We start from the raw sequence: 19570 nt of genomic DNA, 5'->3' as shown, positions 1-19570 counted from the left end.
CCAAACCCTGTGCTCCTGGAAAACAGGGAAGGTTAAGGAATTGCCCCATCCTCTGTGTCCTGGAAAACTGCTGACTGCAAAGAACCTTCCTTCCCCACCTGAGTTAGACAGAACTCACAGATATTCCCTTTGGGCACCCAGGACAAGGCCCGACACAGACCCTCCAGATTCCCATCCTCTGTCTCATAAATGATGTCCTGAGTGGTTTGTCCCCACAGATGAACTGGAACGAAATGCTTGTGAACCAAACTTGGGTTCAGCCTCTCCTTTTGCCCCCCAGGACCTTGAACTTTGGCCCACCCTCAGTCTGAGCCAGCAGCCTCCCACCCCAGCACAGGGTGCTCTTAGGAAAATATTCTGTGGTCTACATTGGATCATGCCACCCTTTCACCCCACTTCCCTTTGCCTAGTTCCTTCTAGACTACAGGTCAAGGGGATCAACTTTGCTCCTCCTATAAAAAAAGAGGATCCCCTTCTGCTAACTGTTGCTTGCTGACCTTATAGATAGAATGTTGTCCCAAATGCAATAGCCCTGCTGCCCCTAGTGCCACAGTCTCTTTCCCTCCTTCCAAGAATCCTTTTTGAATAAAAGTCTCTCCTTACTAAGTCCGGATGTGTTTCCTTTTTTTGTTCTGACAAGCACAACCCGTGTGGGACTTTTAGGGTTAAATTCACAAAGGGTTCCTCCCAACGTCATTGCAAGTTCCGACCCTGGCATGCTTTTTCTCAACCCTGATGGAATCGATTTGTCAATATGTCTCCTTGCTTCATCTGCTGGCATCCCCTCAACCTTTCTGCTTTCTTTTAACGAGCTGAATGACCCCCCGATAAACAGATTCTCAAAACATAGTGATGATTGCACAAGCTGTTTAACGTGGAGCTTTTGGAAGAAGGCAAGTGTGCTTTCTGGTAGTGACGGGGCTGACAGTGTGTAATGAGCACTGTGGCCACCTGTAACCACAGTGGATCACAGAGGACACATCCTGGGCTCTCGCATCCCCGCTGAGCAGGGCGTGTAGGGAACCCTGTTCCCTCGGAGTTGGATTCTTCTCTTGGGCCTTTCTTCTCCTTCACCAGCTGATCCGTGCCCAGAACTCCTCCTTGTTGGCTGAGTTACTTTTTATTTGGCACTTCCGTGAAACAGTGAGTGTCTATCAGTGCATTTGTAGCCAGTGGCACCCTGGCCACTGCTGAGAGATGTAGCAGGAATCTGTTTCATCACACGGACCGCTGGAAGGGGAGATGGGGTGGCTGGGAGGTGAGGACGAATTCCTTGGGCAGGGCACAGCCCCTCCCTGCTCAGAGCTGGAGGTGAGGAGTGATTTTCCACCACACAGGGGTGAGGAGGGGCCAGGAGCCCCCGTATGGTGCGTGGAAATGTTCCCTCAGGGAAGTCATCTGGGCTGTTGGTTTTGACCCCTTCACGCTGGACATTTTGTGGGCTGTTCTGAAGAAAGAAACAGGTTCTACAGCCATCACTTCAGTCTCCTGGAAGCTGATTCCATGCATGAGGGAGGAATGGAGTATTTGGTGATGGTTGGCCAGGTTCTTCATCCGTCCTGTTTTCCTCCAAAGAAAACGCAATTGTTCCCACCATGCAGGGATACGTGACTGGCATCAGCACGCCTGCTCTGGTACTTTCCCGAGAACTGTGCTCCAGGACGCGGACGGGGGACCTACATCTATATTACAGGCAATGGACAGCTTTATTGACTAGGCAGGTGCTTTCAGACAAAGTCTTCTGCATAACGTAAAGAGCAAGTTCCTCTTTTCAGATGACCGTAATACTCTTAGTCAAAACCTTTCAATTGAAATGGCATTAGCATACATCTTACTTTCTGGAAAATGTACTGGAAACTGCATGAGAAAGGCACATTCTGTATGTTTTCTGGAGAACTAAGCTATTGGATAAAGAGGAAAACCAACTTGTTATGCAACGACCTGATTCCCCACTTTGGGGGATTCAATGACTCAATTGAAGAAATGGGTCTGGGGTTCCTCTGTGTTTAGAATGAGGCACTCACTGTTCAAGTAGCCGGGGATACAATGTTGAATAAGACATGGTCCCATCCCCCAAGACGTTTCTAACCCGCTTTTACAAATATTCCAGTCAAGAATTCCCAACTGCCATGCAAGTTTTTGTTTTTGTTTTTCCTCATAATACCATGCAATGTTAGGGTCTGGATCTGAAAACACTGACAAGAAACAATGAAGAGAAAACAGTGACGTCTACTTGGACCCAGACAGTAGTCCAAAGAATCATAAGCTAAATAACTTTGTCCTCTGTGTGATGTTTTCTTGATTATTGATAAAACCAGAAGTCGATGCATGTTTTTTGCACTAAATGGTCACAACCCAAGACTCTCTTCTTTGATTTAAGGCTCTTTGGGGTCACTGAAGTGTCATTTGGAAAACTGCTTCCTGACGCATAATGTTATGGTAATGATACCCTAAAGCCCGTGTAAGGGCTCTGCCAGGAGAGCTATTGATTTATCTCCTTCCCAGTATTGTTTTAAAACAAGAGGCAGCTGAGGGTCAAGAGAGAGACTCTGGGTTATAAGAGGCTTAATGCAACCCTAGGAATTTTTTTCTTGTTTTTTACACACTCGAGAGGAGAAAGGTTGTTCATAAATACTCATTTACAGAAACAATTTGAGAGATGCAGAAAAGACACATTTGTCTTCCATCTGAGCATAGGATTATACCCTATGTAACAATGTAGGTGAGGGAAGAGTAGAAAGTGCTGGAATATCGGGGTTATAGCGAGAATCCAAGAGACCTGGATCAAAGCCCAACTGTGCCACTCACTGATTATATCCATTTGGGTTATAAATTGGAATTTTCTGAACTTAGTCACCTCACATAAAGCAAAATTACCTGCCTCAAAGATAGCTGTGAGGATTCAATATAATATTGCACGCAAAGGCCAAGGAACAAAGCCTGGTACGTAGTATAAACTCAGTAAGCTGTACAGATCATTGCTACTGTTATCGTTATATAGGAGTCAGACACAAAGTATTTACACATAAGGTGCTGGGTAAGGTGCTTGCTCTCAGTACTTGAGATGGGTGGTGTGATGTGATCATTAATTTTATGTATCAATTGACGAGGCTACGGGGCCCAGTCATTTAAATGTTAGTCCACATGTGGTTTTTTTAAGATGTGATTACATTGAAATTAGAAGACTCTGAGTAAAGCAGATTACCCTCCCATAATGTGGTTGGGCAGGGGATGGTGGGATGGTGGGTGGGTCGTATCTAATCAGGCGAGGGCCTTAAAAGCAAAGATGAAAAGTTTCCCAAAGAAGAAGCAATTCTCTCTCAAGGCTGCCACATAGAATCTCTGCCTGAATTTCCAGCTTTCCGGCCCACCCTGCAGATACCAGACCTGCCAGCTGCCACCATCACATGAGCCAACTCCTTAAAAATAAACCTCCTGATGGATACATAGATACAAATACATCTATCTATAGCTACAGATGTAACTACAGACAGATAGGTATCTCTGCCCCTACTACCCATCGATAGCTACATCTACACCTATCTATCTACAGAGACAAAGATGCAGATAGATAGATAGATGACTACAATAGATCTTTATCTATACAACAGCTAATTGCAATTCTATTGAATCTGTCCATCTATCAAAATCTGCCTCCATCTCTCTCTATAGCAATAGACAGATTTAGCTATAGCTAGATAGACACAAATTCCCTGATCTCTACATCTGTATCTATAGAGATCCTCTTGGCTCTGTTTCCCTGGAGAACTTGACTAATTCAGGCTGGGAGACTGACAAGTAAATAGACAATGTGAATGCTCTGTGGCAGGTCTCAGCACAGCACAAGGTGCTATGGGAATGCACAGAAGAAGATTGCTCTTTTTGAAGCCCGGATTGAATAAGCTGCCCGAGAAGACAGTTGAAAATGAGAACAACCTTTAGTGGGTGGACACAAGGGTCGGAACCCCCAAGGACACAGATGAGGGACAACTAGAGGATTAAGAAGACAAAACAGCGTGATGTGAAGAGGGCATGGAAGCCCAGGGGGAGAGCTCTCCGAAGGGCAGTTTTCATCCTATGGGAATACCACAGGGAGTGTAAGTTAGAGACTGGGAGGTTTGCATCTGGGATTTCAGGAGGGTCTTGGCGCTGCATAAAACTTAGATGCAAGGCATGGCCATGGAGGTGGCTGGAGGGAAATGATGGAGAAGGTCCTGTGGGTGAGAAGGGCAAGAGCTCAGTGAGTGCCGTTCCCCAGAGATGCTCAGGGCAAAGATAAGCGGCCACCCAGCGGGGAGCAGTGCAGGGTAGCGGCAGCCTCAGGGAAGGGCGGATGGTGGAAGAGACGGCGGGTGAACAGGCTGAGAGAGTGGAGGTCCTCAGTGTAAAGGTAAATGTCCTGGAGGTGGGAGAGCAGCGAGAGGCTGGGTCAGGAGCCAGGGCGGAGGGGCCGGAGCTCAGGAGACACAGGCGGGTGCAATGACCAGATGGGCCCAGCTGTCCGGGGCTTCTCAGGAAGTCCTGGTCCACTGGTCTCAGCCTCAGATGCGTGCTGGAACCACCCGGGGAGCTTTTCAGATATTGCTGCCAGGGCCCCACCCCAAAAATGCTCCTGTTGCTAGCCTGTCTCCCTCCTTGATGATTTATGTGCCAAAGACTATCTTTCATCATCACCACAATTGTGCCCACGCAGCCCCGCACTGGCTGACGCTGTTGGCTCACTCCCAGGGTCTACTGAGACCAGCAGCTCCACGGGTACATTGCCCTGTACACTGACTATGCTTCTTCGACCCCTGGCAGGGCTCCAATAGACAGCCTGGTCCCCAAAGCATCTGTGAAAAACCCCCTCCATGTGGACGTGGAGGGTGTGGACGCCTCCAAAATCACAGAAAGGTGAGATACCCGATTACCAACCAGCCAGCCACCCACAGAAACTCCCCTGAAGGCACTCGCTCCTGAGGTGGGCATGGGCGTTGCACCTCATTTGTCCACAGATGGCCTGGTGTTCCACCTCCCCAAGCCCACAGGGGTCACTGTCTCCTGAGGTGGGCATGGGCGTTGCACCTCATTTGTCCACAGATGGCCTGGTGTTCCACCCCCCCAAGCCCACAGGGGTCACTGTCTCTTGGCAGCTGTATCAAGGGCGACTCTATCACGGTGAGAAACCAAGGGGGTATGAAAGAATGTCCCCACGGGAGGGAGGCCCATTCTAGGAACAAAGGCAGATCTCCCAGCTCTTTGGAACAGATATCTTTGCAAAAGCTAATTAGCCTCTAAACCCTACTCACAACTAAGGCACACAATCTATTGCATCTGATAACATGAAAGGTATAATCATACTTTCCAAGCACAGAGTACTTCCACCTGTTTAAGCAAATCTGAATGGAAAAAAATTATATCGTTTCACAAGTTTTTTACTAAACACCGTAGCTCTAGACAACAGATTTTGACTTAAGTCAGCGATGAGCTCCGTTCATCCAACGTTTAGCCATGTTGTCATATCAGGTTTTGGAAGGTATGCTGCTATTTAAAACTGAAGGTGGATACAGCACTTACTTAGTGTTGTGGAACTCTGCAGAATGCAAGAAGGGACCTGCAAAGGGCCTCTTAAAATAAGTATGTCCTTTTTGGCAGAAAATATCATTGTAGGGTCCCCCATGGGTAGGGGAGTGGGCAGTGTACAGAAGATGGGCTGACACTGCATTTGAGAGTGGAAAGAATACATCCAGCATGCAGAGTAGACTGGGCTTCCCCTACTGGGCCATACGTGCTGGGCCTCTTTGCATTCACCTTCTAAAATGAAACTTCCCCAGCCAATAATTATTCATGTTTTCAAAGAAGAGAATAACCATTGCTCTCCTGGTGTCTCCAAACTCAGAATTCCAGGGTCTAATTCAGACGTACTCACTTAACAAGCCAAGCTTTTATCCATAATATAAGACTAGAGGAAAAGCGAGAATGATTTTTATGATGGGTGGGGTCAATGGATGTCACAGAAACTTTTGGATGCAGCCCCAGTCTTGCACCCCTAGGGTCAAGGCTGCACCACCAACGAGATGGCGGTCCAAGTTCATGGGGCCACTTGGTGGATCCATTTACATAGGTGCTGCTCCTGGAGCTTTACACAGCAGCTCCTATATAATTCTGGACATTAATATGCTCAAGGAGACTTGAGAATAGCCCTTTTGAAGTAAGGTTCAGCATCACTGTCTCAGCTACTTCCTTGGGGAATTCTGAACGTGGGTTCCATTAAAAAAACAATACAGCAGCAAAGGGGCCTCCTACCACTGCTTCTTTGGAGATACCTCCTGGATGAGAATCAAAGCTTTTCGTGTACCTACCATTCTAGGAGGCAAAATACCAAGGTGAAAACCCGCCCATGTGATTGTTTGAGCACAGAATATAAACAAAATAATTAGCAACTCAAAGGGCATTTCAAACACGCGCCAACACGGAACCATGCGAAACAGGGAAGGTTCCTGTTTGTGAATTCCGGCTACGCAGACAGACTTTAAGGATTCATATCCTAGGCAACAGAAACGTGCTCCGTAAAAGAAATCTTCCCAGAGGCTTTTCCATATTTGCCGCAGTTAAGCTTACATTTAAATAAACGCGGAGTTTCTTACCTGTCTACCAAGCGGTCCTTCTGCAAATCAGCTCCCTGCTCTCCACGTCACTTCACGAATGAGCAGAAAGAAGCAGATCTCACTGTGGGGACCACAGGCTGTCCTCCTCGTGGAAGGGCAGTAGAAACTTCAGCATCAAGCCTTCAGAACGTAGATGCCAAAGTGTAAATGCAATTATCTAAGGAGAGAGGGCTTGGTGCAAAACGTCGATGGCCCGCAAAGAGGAAAATGGCATCTTTGATTGAGAGTCAATAGTACACACATTCATGGAGTTTCCTCCCCAGAATAGAGACTGTTTCTATGTTGACACACGTCTTTTGTACCTTAAAGAATGATCGATGAAATACATCTGAGACACTGGAGTGCATTTATGGCAGTCATAGGATAAGTCATTATTTCCATGTGCTGTGGTTTGAGTTTGTGACTTTGGACACATTGATCATTAAGGCAGAGGGGAGATACAAGTATTGACAAACTCTCAGCAGCACCTAAGCTAGGACATCCCAGAGGTGGCTACCCGGGGCCTCTGCTTGGGGCCCCACGTGATGGGGCTCCCAGGTCAGTGATTCGAGGAACCAAAGGCAGGCAGTCTCTCCATCACCTGCGGCTAGAACGCTGAGGCCCTTACCCTACCAGGCCATAAAAAGCCCCACCATGGCAAAGAGAGTCAGCACAATGAAAAAGGCACGGGATCCTTATCGAGAACATGAACCTGGGCTCTGCCATTCTGTGGTGTGGTGGCCACGGACTTGGCAGGAACATGGTGAAGGACCTCCTGGAAATTCTTGGATTCCAGGCCCTCAAGACCTCCTGTCCTGGCAAAACAAACTCTCCACATGGCCCAGCCCCACTAGCCTGGACACCGAAGTTTAGGGCCAGGGTCCTAGGTTGTCGTGAAATGGTCCTTTCCCCTGATGAGCCCTCATGCAACAGGTGGCCATTAAACATTGCTTAAAGGATGTGAGGCATTCGGGAATACCCCATGGCTATGGTTTCCAGAAGATTCCAGTAAGAGAGGAAACTCTGTCTGCCTTCTTTACTTTTCAAGCCCAATTCTGTAGAGTGCACTGCGCCCTCTGTACATCATGAGGTATGACATCCTAGAGGCCCTTTGGCTTTTCAGTGATCTCTGTTTTTGTTTTTGTTTTTTTTGCGGTACGTGAGCCTCTCACTGATGTAACCTCTCCCGTTGCGGAGCACAGGCTCCGGACGCGCAGGCCTAGCAGCGATGGCTCACGGGCCCAGCCGCTCCACGGCATGTGGGATCTTCCTGGACCGGGACACGAACCCATGTCCCCTGCATCGGCAGGTGGACTCTCAACCACTGTGCCACCAGGGAAGCCCTCAGTGATCTCTTTGATGGAGCCCAAGATGGCCTTCATGCTGAATTCCATCTTCAGTGGGCAATATCGTATAAAGTTCTTGCTGAAAGAAAAGGGAAAAGAACCAGAATCAACAATGGAAATGTATCTGTTTTACTCTGTGCTGTTTAAATTACTGGAATAAAGAAAGTAACCTTAAGTTTAATTTTAGTTTTAATTTGCTTTTTTTTTTTTTTTTTTTTTTTTGCTGTACGCGGGCCTCTCACTGTTGTGGCCTCCCTCGTTGTGGAGCACAGGCTCCGGACGCGCAGGCTCAGCGGCCATGGCTCACGGGCCCAGCCGCTCCGCGGCATGTGGGATCTTCCCGGACCGGGGCACGAACCCGCGTCCCCTGCATCGGCAGGCGGACTCTCAACCACTGCGCCACCAGGGAAGCCCTAATTTGCTTTTAATAAACTTGTCCAGATTGAATTTACCACTAAAGCATGAGAAAATAGCAATAATTGACTCCATTTAGGTCAAATGTTGGTAATGATGTTTGATCAAAGGCAGATTATCTAACAAAGGAACAAATGACAGTGATCCTCCCAGATTAAAAACAACAACAAAGGAGACATAACAAAACCAAAGGGGAAAAAAAAAAAACTTTCAAGAATCAATTCTGGGCCATCTGAGCCACGGAATATTTTTACAGGTTGGGATGGTAAGTCATGACAGTACTATGAAGAGACCGAAAGCAAAAAGGTAAGGCTTTTGATACAGCTGAAAATGTGAACCGTATTCCACAAAGTTTGTTTCCTGTCTCTTGATAAAGAGGCCTGCATTCAATCCTTTCCCAAGTCCATCTGCCAGCCTCATGACCCCTGAACTTTAGATGTCCCGAATTGCACCTCAAAGTAATGCTAAACAGGAGTGCTTGCTGAAGCTCTGGACCAGCTCATTGCAGACAGTGCCAGGATCACATATCAAGGAACAGGCAGAGGATAAGTATCGTTAGACATGAAACAAAGACTCAAGACTCACGGCTGAGAGTTGCTTCTAGCTTAATACTAAGTTATTTAATATTTACTGTTATAAAATGTTATAACAATGTTATAATATATAAAATATAATGTAATAATTTAATGTTATATTATATAACACTGTTATCTTCCAAAGTATGTCTTCTTGCAGCTAAATCAGCAGACAATTGGTACAATTTGACCGCACCAATCAACACACTGTGATTAAAATATTTCAAAATAAATACAACGCAGGAGTTTTGGAAAGTACCATTTTTTATTTTGTTTAGTTCTTCAGTCACAGTTGGTCACTGCCCTCCCCCGCCCTGATCTAGATAACACTAACAAAAATATGTTCTCCACGACTCAGCCTGTCCTAGACATATTGATGAAGAGATCAGAGGGAATTGTTACTTACAGAGTTCTAGACTGTAAGTTTGCTCCACAAACTCCTTGCAGATATAAATGAAAGTAATAAATTAGCTGTCACCACTTTGGAGATAAAGACAGTGGCATCTCACTGTCATGGGCATTGCTTTATAGGCATAAATGGCATATTTAAGGAATGAAATACGAAAAGGGGAGATATGCACAAACGAAAAATAAAGTTGCTGAATTCATCATGGGTGAGATATTCCTTGGTGTAAAAAAATTGGTTGTGCAGCTGTGATCCTGCAGCAGTGCCTGCATAGAAATGTTTAAAATGTGTTTTTAAATGCACGTGCTCCTAGAAGCATTTTACTGAAAGATGAAACACAGCATCTGGTCTCCTGCTCTGTCACCCTTCTCAGAGACAGATTCAAGCATCTCCAGGTGAGTAATATCCATGAATTCTGAGGTTAGTGATGGAAATTGATGCTCCATCCCTGCTGAGAACGAGGAGTGACTGCAAGTCCAGGACCAAGTAAAGGTTGGACCCCAACAGTTCAGGCTGGTCCTCAGTAATGGTTCCAGGGTGAAAGGCACATCTTTAACCTTGGTATCACTGTTATAACTCTTCATTTATTTTTATCTTGTTTATTATTTTTCAATATACTTTTAAAATTTCCCCATAAAGTCTTTTCACCAATTTTTTTTCTATTCATTACTAATCCTTTATATTTTGGGGACTTGTGCGAAAGATATTTTCTAAAAGCGTGGTGTGATCTAACAATTGCCGGCATATAGATATACAAGTGATGTGAATATTTATGTTGTATCCAGCAACCTTGATAAACCCTCATCGATTCTAACAATTCATCTAAATATTCTTTGAGATCTGAGGTTTTCAGGGTAGACAATGAATAAGCTCTGGAGGATAACAGCCTCTTTCTTTATAATATTCATACGTCTCATTTTATTTTTTCTTATATCATTGAGCTGGCCTTTAGTACTGCCAACACAAAGCTGAATGGGGGTTGTAATAGAAAGCATTCTTACTCCTGGTCTTAAACAGGAATACTTTTACCTTTTCACTATCAAATATAATACTGAGTTTCAACTCGTTTTTTTTTTTTTGATAGATATTATTTATCAGTGTAGGAAAGTTATTTTCTATCCCTAACTGCTAAGGATCTTTTTTTTTTTAATAAGTCAGGAATAGATATCGACTTGATCAAATGATTTTTCTTCATCAGTTAAGATAATCATACAGGTTTTTCACTGGTAATTAATAGACTGATCTTTCTAATGTTGATCCAGGTTTGTATTACTAGCATAAATCCATTTTTTTCATGATTATTATTCTTTATAGCTTGCTAGATTGTTTTGTTAATATTCTGTTTAAGATGTCTGTCTCTATATTTAATAGGATTTATTCTCCTTGGATAATTTAGTTATTAAAGTTAGGCAGTCTCAAAAAACTGAGTTAAGTTTGTTTTCTTTGTTCTCTGGAAGAGTTGTAATAGTTTGAAATTACTCGTTGATTGTTAGATTTAACATATAAAACCATCAGGGCACAGGCTTTTCTTTGGGGAAAGTTTTCATTTTTTGTTTGTTTTTGTTGTTGTTGTTTTTACAACTAACTCAGTTTTTATAGTTTATTTCTGCTTGAGTCAGTTACATTTTTCTAGAATTTTGAACATTTTTCAACTTTATTGCTATACAGCTGAAAATGCTATCATTTTATTATCGTCTTGACCTCAGAAGCATCTATACTTTAAAAAAATAGTTTATATTTGTTCTCTCCCCCACCACCTTCTCTTTTCCTCTCCTCCCCTCCCCTCGCCCACTCTTCCCTTCTCTTCCCTTTCCTTCCCTGTCCCCTGTCTCTCTTCTCTCCTATTCAGTCTTGCCAGAAGTCTTCCAGTCTTACTAATTTATTCTTTCTGACTTGTGGAAGTTTTAATCTGTTGTTCTTTTCCTAACTCCCTGTGCTAGATGTCCAGCTCATTGATTTCCATCCTATTCCTGTCCTCATATAAACATTTAAGGCTTTAAATTTCCCTCTCAATACTGCTTTATTGCATTCCCCTTTAAAAAGTATATAGTGCTATTGTTGTTTATCTATATTTTCAATTTCCTTTATGACTTCTTTTTTGACCCACACAGTTGTTCTTTTCTTAAGGGTGTGCTTTAAAATTTCTATATGGAGATTTTCTATTTATCTCTTTGTTCCTGATTTCTAACTTAATGCATTATGGGGAGAGAATGTGACATATCCTATGAGCGTGATGAGATTTACCTGATAATCTGCTTAATGAACTGTGTTCAATTGTCAAAATTATTCCTTATATTGTATTGAGATACGTATCTTTCGTTTGCAGGCTGCAATGTCCTTTCGCTAACATGAAACGCATGATTTCTTTTCATTGTATTTTCTGTTTTAAAAATTTCCACAATATAGGGCAGTTATTGAATTGCTGAGCAATGTTAAAAAAAATTCATTCAAGTATGTTGATAGAGTGCTTAGTACATGCTCATTATGTCTGTACACTAGGCATTAAGAATACAGGGATGACAGAGACTAACAGTGTTTGTTCCCATGGACTTAACTTAGCATCTAGATGGGCAGAGAGATAAGTGCTCACATAGTTATTTAGTTATTGTTGTGTTAAATGCCACAGAGGGAAAGTACAGTGTGCTATGATGCAGGTTCTTTCTGAGATCAAGTACAGTGGCTATAGCATGCGAGTCATCACTAGCTGTACTCAGAAGTCTTGGCACAGAAACAACAGAGTCACCCAGGAATATGACTCATCAAGTACAGGTGTATCCCTCTAGCCTGCTGTGTCTCTCCTCCTCTCCCCACTCCTTATCTCCATCAGTTCCTAGTGATTTGTCCTCTTTTCCTTTCCTCCCACTTACCCGTTCATTTTTTGGTTCCTAACCACCATAGTGGTCTTTCTCTGAAAACATGTTACGTACTGGATGCTGGGGACAAACCTCCACAACTCTGCAGGTGTGATCTGTTCAGCAGAGTTTCTGATGTCACTCACACTCCATCAATTGGTTTTTTCCAAACCAAAAGTTACATGGTTTACCAAATTTTGCTCTTAACTGAGGATGTGCATATATAAATATGAAAGAATATTTTAAGTAGTTACCGTGCTCTCTGTTATTATAATGAATGCAATCACAAAATGAGGTCCAAAGTAAGGTCATTTCCATTTCTGTCATGTTCAACGTAAACATTCATTTGTATTGTAATTGTGTGAGATTATGTGATGCTTTTTGTGTGTGTTTTTGTTTGTTTGTTTGGTTTTGGTGTCTGGTTATTTTTGTTTTTACCATCGATCAGACCTGTCCCCACAAGCTGGTACTTGAGTGGCTGGTGTATCTGAGCAGAAAGTGGCACTTTGCTGCTATCGGTCTCCATCTTGTGAGATTCATTCCACTGATCCAGGCCAGCAAGTCTCCTCTGGACCTTGTTCCTTCTTTTCTCTTTTTCATTCCTGTTTCTTTTGGTCTCAGTTGTGTCATTCAATGTATTCGCTAATCACTACTGTGCCCCCTGATCAGCAGGCTATCCCTTGCCTTGTCCAAGTCTCCCCAGCTGAGATGGCCAACAGGAGGGCCAGAGGGAGACTATGAGAAACATACTCCAGCTGCACATCCGTCCCTTAGTCATCAGTTTCAATAATGTTAAGTTGATCTTGGTTGATCGCAGTCCTCAAGGCTAGGACTGAAAACACTGTCAAAACTCTGCTCAGATGGAGATCGTGTCCTTCAAGCCAACTGCATTTCTTGTATTTATTAGTCCAGTGAAATGAGTCTCGGCTGGCAGGACCTGTTAATGATGAGCCCACCCTAACTCACAGTGACCTCCACTTCCGTAGTTAAGGGCTCACCAACCGCCTTTTTAAAGACTCCGTCTCCAGATGACGCTCAGGGAGGACACTAAGCTCATGTTCCCTCAGAGCTTTGGCTTCCACAGCGATCTCAAGCGAGTTCTAACCACCAGTTCCAGCCTCCTCTTCTCAGCTGTCCCCGCTTGACCTCTTACTGGCATTTTATATTGTCAACCACCCCATCTTTCCTGGTCACACATTTGTGCAATTCATCTTCTCCTTGGTCTTTGAAAAATCAGAACATGTGTTCACTTTCAGTCTTGGGGATGGAAATCTCTGCTGTCTTATAATGATTTCTCAACATTGCCAGTGATGATTAGTCCGGACAATGCATAAGTTCTTTTGAGAAGCAGCTTATCCAGGCTAGAAAATCTCTCCTCCATAACTAGGTTTCCCTTATAACCTCCTTGTGGTCTTAGGATTTTAAGGTTCTTCTAAATGTTAATTTCACAATTACCTGTAATTGTCTGACTTCTCAAAGTCAGAGAAGAGGAAGCAAAAATGAAAGTCCAAGAGATACTCCCCCTTGTGAAAAAACTAGGCAATGGTTCTTAGCACTATTTAGGTGATGGTACACCTGGAATTTAAAATACTGTCTGTTTGTACAGCACAAGCTAGCACAGCATTGTGAAGCAATTATACTCCAATAAAGATGTTAAAAAAGTAAAAACTAAAAAATAAATAAAATACTGTCTGTGAAACGCCTCGATATAATGAAAGACCATGATCATTGGTAGCTATTTTCATCTTACAATCAATTTGGCCAGCCAAAGGTATTATATATGACAAGTACTCTAAAGCAGGGGTCCACAACCCCAGGCTGCGGACTGGTAGTGGTCCATGGCCTGTTAGGAACCGGGTCGCACAGCAGGAGGTGAGCAGTGGGCGAGCGAGTGAAGCTTCATCTGCTGCTCCCCATGGCTCCCCATCACTCCCATTACTGCCTGAACCATCTCCCCTCACCCCTGGTCTGTCGAAAAACTGTCTTCTATGAAACCGGGCCCTGGTGCCAAAAAGGTTGGGGACCGTTGCCCTAAAGAACATATAAAAACTACAGCTATGAACAAATACATATACCTTCCCAGCACAAGGTATCAAAGTCATCCCATTCTGGGGTTTTCTGCTAACACAGACATACCTCAGAGATATTACAGGCTCAATTCCAAACCACCATAATAAAATAAATATTGCATTAAGAAACTAAGACAGATTTTTTGTTTCCCAGTGCATGTAAAAGTTATGTTTACACTACACTGTAGTCTATTAAGTGTGCAATAGCATTATGTCTAAAAAAACAACGTATATACGCCAATTTAAAAGTACTTTATTGGGACTTCTCTGGTGGTCCAGTGTTAAAGAATCCACCTTCCAATGCAGGGGATGTGGTTTGATCCCTGGCCGGGGAACTAAGATCCCACATGCCACGGGGAAACTAAGCCCAGGTGCCACAACTACTGAGCCTGCATGCCTCAACTAGAGAGCCCAAGTGCCACTAACTACATAGCCCACGCACTCTGGAGCCCACGCACCACAATTAGAGAAGAGAAAACCCGCACGCCACAGCTAGAGAGAAGCCCACGCACTGCAATGAAAGATCCCACATGCCACGGTGAAGACCCTGCGTGCCACAACTAAGACCCGATGCAGCCAAATAAATAAATAAATATATATTTAAAAATGAAATGAAATGAAATGAAACAAAAATACTTTATTACTAGAAAATGCTAACCATCATTTGAGTCTTTAGCGAGTTGTATTCTTTTTGCTGGTGGAGAGTTTAACATGTTGCAAGAATTACCAAAATGGAACACAGAGAGTCGAAGTGAGCAAATTCTGACGGAAAAATGGTGCCAATAGACTTGCTCAATGCAGCGTTGACACAAACCTTCAAACTTTGTAAAAAGCGCAATATCTGTGAAGTGCAATAACATGAGGTCTGCCTGTAATTGCTTGCTTCCTATTTATTTATTGAACAGAGGAGGTTAGTACTTAAAAATAAGAGAAGGCGGGGACTTCCCTGGTGGTCCAGTGGTTAAGAATCCACCTTCCAAGGCAGGGAATGCAGGTTCGAGCCCTGGTCGGGGAACTAAGATCCCACATGCCATGGGGCAACTAAGCCCACGCGCTGCTACTACTGAGCCCATGCCCCCTGGAGCCCGTGCACCACAACCAGAGAGAAGGCCGCGTGCCACAACTAAAGCTCGACACAGCCAAATAAATATTTTTTTTAAAGAAGAGTGAGAGAAGGCAGAGGATGCCAAACAATTAGGAAAAAGAATTATGAGAGGAAATATTTTAAATTGAGACTATTTTGTTATTCAAGTTAATTCTGGTGAGTTGTGAAAAGACTATGGCCATCACATAATTTTAGAAGCAAGGATCCAAGGCAAACTTGGTGTGCACAGGACACCTACTAAGCTAGGTGGGTCCCCAAAGCTTCCATTACCTACTTGAGATAAGCAGTTACCTGAGTGGAGCTAGTTCTCACCTACTGTTCTACTTTGGGAATTAGGGGCTTTTCTGAGGGAAAAAGTCAGTAAAATCCATTATTTATTTCTCATACCCCTCGATCTCTATTTCATAGAAGGAATAAAGACAACGTCAGATTCACCTAAAGAAAGACAAATGTTTGCAGAAGGCAGACAGATGTGAAGTGCTCCAAAGCAAAGGAGAAGTAGTTAGATGCCATGGGATGGAGAGATTTTTGATTTCTCAAGTTTGTTATCGCCTATATATTTCCCCCTTACAGATTACCATTTAAGCCCTTAAATAACTAATGAGTGTATATTCCTTTTTTCCAGGAGTATCATGGAATTGGCACTCAGGAATGACTGTCAAACCATAGCTTAGTTTTGGGGACAAAAAAGCAAGAGAAACATCAAGAGATGGAAAGGACACCGGCAGCTATAAAGAATAAATAAGAACTCGAATCTCCTGAGCCCTGGGGGGTGCGGGGGGAATGGCTAGAGAGTAACACTCAGCCAGCCCTGAGAAGTACCTGTGAAGGCCTCCCACATTTGGCTAGCAAATCCAGAAGGACACAGGTAAGGTCTTCTCTCTGAGTTCTGGCTATAATATTAACTGAAAGGCCCTTTTGTTACTTTTCATATTTTGAGATGCCTTACCTCATTCTTGGCTTAAGACTTCCTAATACTTCTCTTGAAAATTTCTGCAAAAATGTTATATTCCTTAGTTGCTTATATGCCCCTCCTGTCATATTAAGTCCATGTTCTCCTGATGTCTAAGTTCATTTAGAGGGCTTCTTCCTGATTTCTTTTGAAATGCCAGCCTACTTGTATTCACTACGATTATTTGCCATTGTACTGTCATGTTCTCATTTTTGAGAAATGCCTGTCCATTCTCTGTTCTTGCTCCACACAGAAATAAATGAGTTCTCTTTGATTGTCATCTTTTTTTTTTTTTTTTTTAAAGAAAGCCACACCTGTCTCCGAAACTCAGACTTCCCCATAACATCCCTGTGAGCCCATGAAAAGACTGTGGATTCCTCCCTGGTTAGGTGATCTTCATGTTATTCCTGTCAACTCTTCTTTTGCATTATCTTCATGTTTTCCTGCTGTATCTCCCCTTCTGTTTGTGAGAGGACCAATTATACCTACCTTGCACACTCTGTGCCAGTGTCTGCTGTCTCCTAGCATTTTTTCCTGTCAGCACTTTGCATTGTAATACGTCCCTGCTCACAGTTAGCAGGGGTCTCCCTGCCTCAAGAATCCAGCATTGTTTTTTGGAAGGGTGAAAACAATCACCAAGATCAGCATTGCAGGGTCGTTGCCAGCGGTAAATTCTCCTCCATCATGACGTGTCTGTAGCCTGCACCTCACAAAGGTGCTGCCTCTGAACGTTTCCCTGACTGATCCTGCTTCTTTTCTGCATCCTGCCCTTTGGTCCCCACTTTGCCTTTTCAAGCAAGGTTTTGCCTTTGGGGCTTTACCACCTATGCTGAAGACTATATTGGAGGTGTTCCCTTTCCTTCAGTATGTCCCCTTCACCCTGCCCAAGTTTTACTTTAATTGGCAGCATTTCATCATATACTGTGGTTCAGCATCTGTGTGGTTATTCACCTCATCAAAGATGGGATTTAATTTTAATCTTTTCTTTCTCTTCATTGTTTTCCATTCCTTTAGTCAGGAAAGGAGAAATATCAATAACTAGGCTTATCAATGGAAAACTTATTTTTGTTTGTTTCTAAAATTATGAACGATAAAATGAATATAACATGCTTGTTCTCCCTATTGTAACTGCTGTACAATTTCATTTGGATTTCTTATATGTTTTTAATATTTTATTTTATTTTATGTATTTATTTTGGCTGCATTGGGTCTTCGACACTGCGCATGGGCTTTTCTCTAGTTGTGGCGAGCAGGGGCTACTCTTCGTTCCGGTGCACGGGCTTCTCATTGCACTGTCTTCTTTTGTTGCAGAGCACGGGGCTTCAGGCACCTGGGCTTCAGCAGTTGTGGCATGTGGGCTCTAGAGTGCAGGCTCAGTAGTTGTGACGCACGGGCTTAGTTGCTCCGCGGCATGTGGGATCTTCCCAGATCAGGGATTGAACCTGTGTCCCCTGCACTGGCAGGCAGATTCTTAACCGCTGCACCACCAGGGAAGTTCTATGTTTTTAATATTTTACTGTGTGGTCCATTTCCCCTACTAGACTGCCAACTCCATCAGTATTGGTCCATCTTGCATATGTTGGTTGAGCGAGTTGAATCAGCCCAATTAGAGAAAAGGTCTTGTGATCTGCTGATTTCATACAAGTCCTTGGGGTGGAAGGAGCAATATAAATTTGGTCACATTTACTTTTGTATACAAGACTGACACTATTAGGATGATTGATATCATTCTATATCGCTGTTATTCCCCTCCATTTTCAAAATGAGCTGCTATCATATCTACTTTAAACTGACTCCATCTGAATATGAACAAGTGCATTTGACATAATGAGTGTAGTTTGGTCAGGTTCTAGGAAGGACTTTTAATTTCCTTTGTTTCACTTTCCATGGAAGCCTTTCTTTCATGTCCTCCTGTTTATTTTTACAAACCCAGAGATACCTGCTGGGCCACGAATAGACTCAGCTTGGTTATACCTTGCTTCATATTTTCGGCATTCTTTTCCATCGTCCTGTAGATAAATTAACATCAGAGAATTTGGGAACAGGAAGTAATCCTAGAATCTGTCAACTCCCGCTCCTTTACTTTACAGGCTGAGGAACAGAGGCCAAGATGCTGCGAGACGCATGTAAGTTCTCACAGCTGGTGAGCAGTAGAGCTCATTTTCCTGAGATCCAGTCTCATGTTCTTTCTACTACACCCCCCGCCTCTATTCTGAACTTGAGCATCAGCTGAGTAGAAAAGTACGTCTGATGTAATTGCAATTGTGTCCTTGGAAATATACAGCATCACCCTCACACTCAACAACTTGTTGGCAGGGATCCAAACTTCTGTCTTACCTCCAAGTAAAAGTAAAATATGATGTATGCCATTAGCACAAATATGACATTTAGGTAAATTCAGGGCACGCTGAAGACTTCATGTTTATGGTGATGAACATCTTTTCATTTCTTTCACGTAGATGTCCTTTCTTTATGTTTACCACGGTTTCAAATTCCTTTCTTTGCAGAAGATGATATACTATAGCAGAATATTTTTACTTTGTCACTCACTTTTGTTTTTCTATTTTAAATGATTTCTTAAAAATATATCAAATAAATGGTGAAGATAATGGTTTGAGGAAGGTTATTTAAGCAGCTGACTTTGGCGGTCACAAAAAAGACACTTAACTGCAGGGTAGGCAAGAAAATAAAGACAGACCAAAATTCAAGTGCAAGTGATTTGGGTTTGGGTGGCCAGCTGGATAATAATAGCCAAAATGCAACTCCATCTATGGCAATCGGAGAGGAAAATACTTTCCTTGAGCACAAGCACACCGGCAAGCCGTGTACTGCAGAAGCATGATGTCGAAAGGGTAAGGGACTCATGATACTGTAGGCACTCCCACATGTCGAAAGGGTAAGGGACTCACGATATTGGAGGCACTCCCACATGTCGAAAGGGTAAGGGACTCACGATATTGGAGGCACTCCCACAAACCTAAGCCCGATGGCTTTGGCAGCAGAGAGAAGAGAGAAAAGCCAAGCAGAGGCAAATGGGAACAAAACAAGCGACAGCCATCCACACCACCCTTATAAGCACAGAGAGGCAATAAACCTGTCAGCGGGCTTTCCACGCAGAGTCTCCCCAGGCTAAGATGTAGTAACAATCAAAGGAGGTTTCCAGGCTTACATTCTTTATGCTTGGTGCTAAGTAAGCATCCTGGGACAGCCGCACATCCCACGTCT

The 19570-nt window shown here is 43.4% G+C and overlaps 1 protein-coding gene across 1 annotated transcript in view; it reads right to left on the bottom strand.

Annotated features, from left to right (window-relative positions):
- Positions 1-19570, bottom strand: part of LOC117307483 (pseudouridine-5'-phosphatase-like) — a 452112-nt gene that overhangs the window by 317615 nt on the left and 114927 nt on the right. Inside the window, exon 4 of the transcript XR_012329446.1 lies at positions 6627-8051. The gene's annotated coding sequence lies outside the window, so the exon portion shown is untranslated. The remainder of the gene's footprint in view (positions 1-6626; positions 8052-19570) is intronic.

This window comes from Tursiops truncatus, chromosome Y (assembly GCF_011762595.2).
Source record: "Tursiops truncatus isolate mTurTru1 chromosome Y, mTurTru1.mat.Y, whole genome shotgun sequence".
Lineage (NCBI taxonomy): Eukaryota > Metazoa > Chordata > Mammalia > Artiodactyla > Delphinidae > Tursiops > Tursiops truncatus.
Note: the sequence above shows the minus strand (reverse complement) of the source record. Positions and strands in the feature narration are given on the sequence as shown.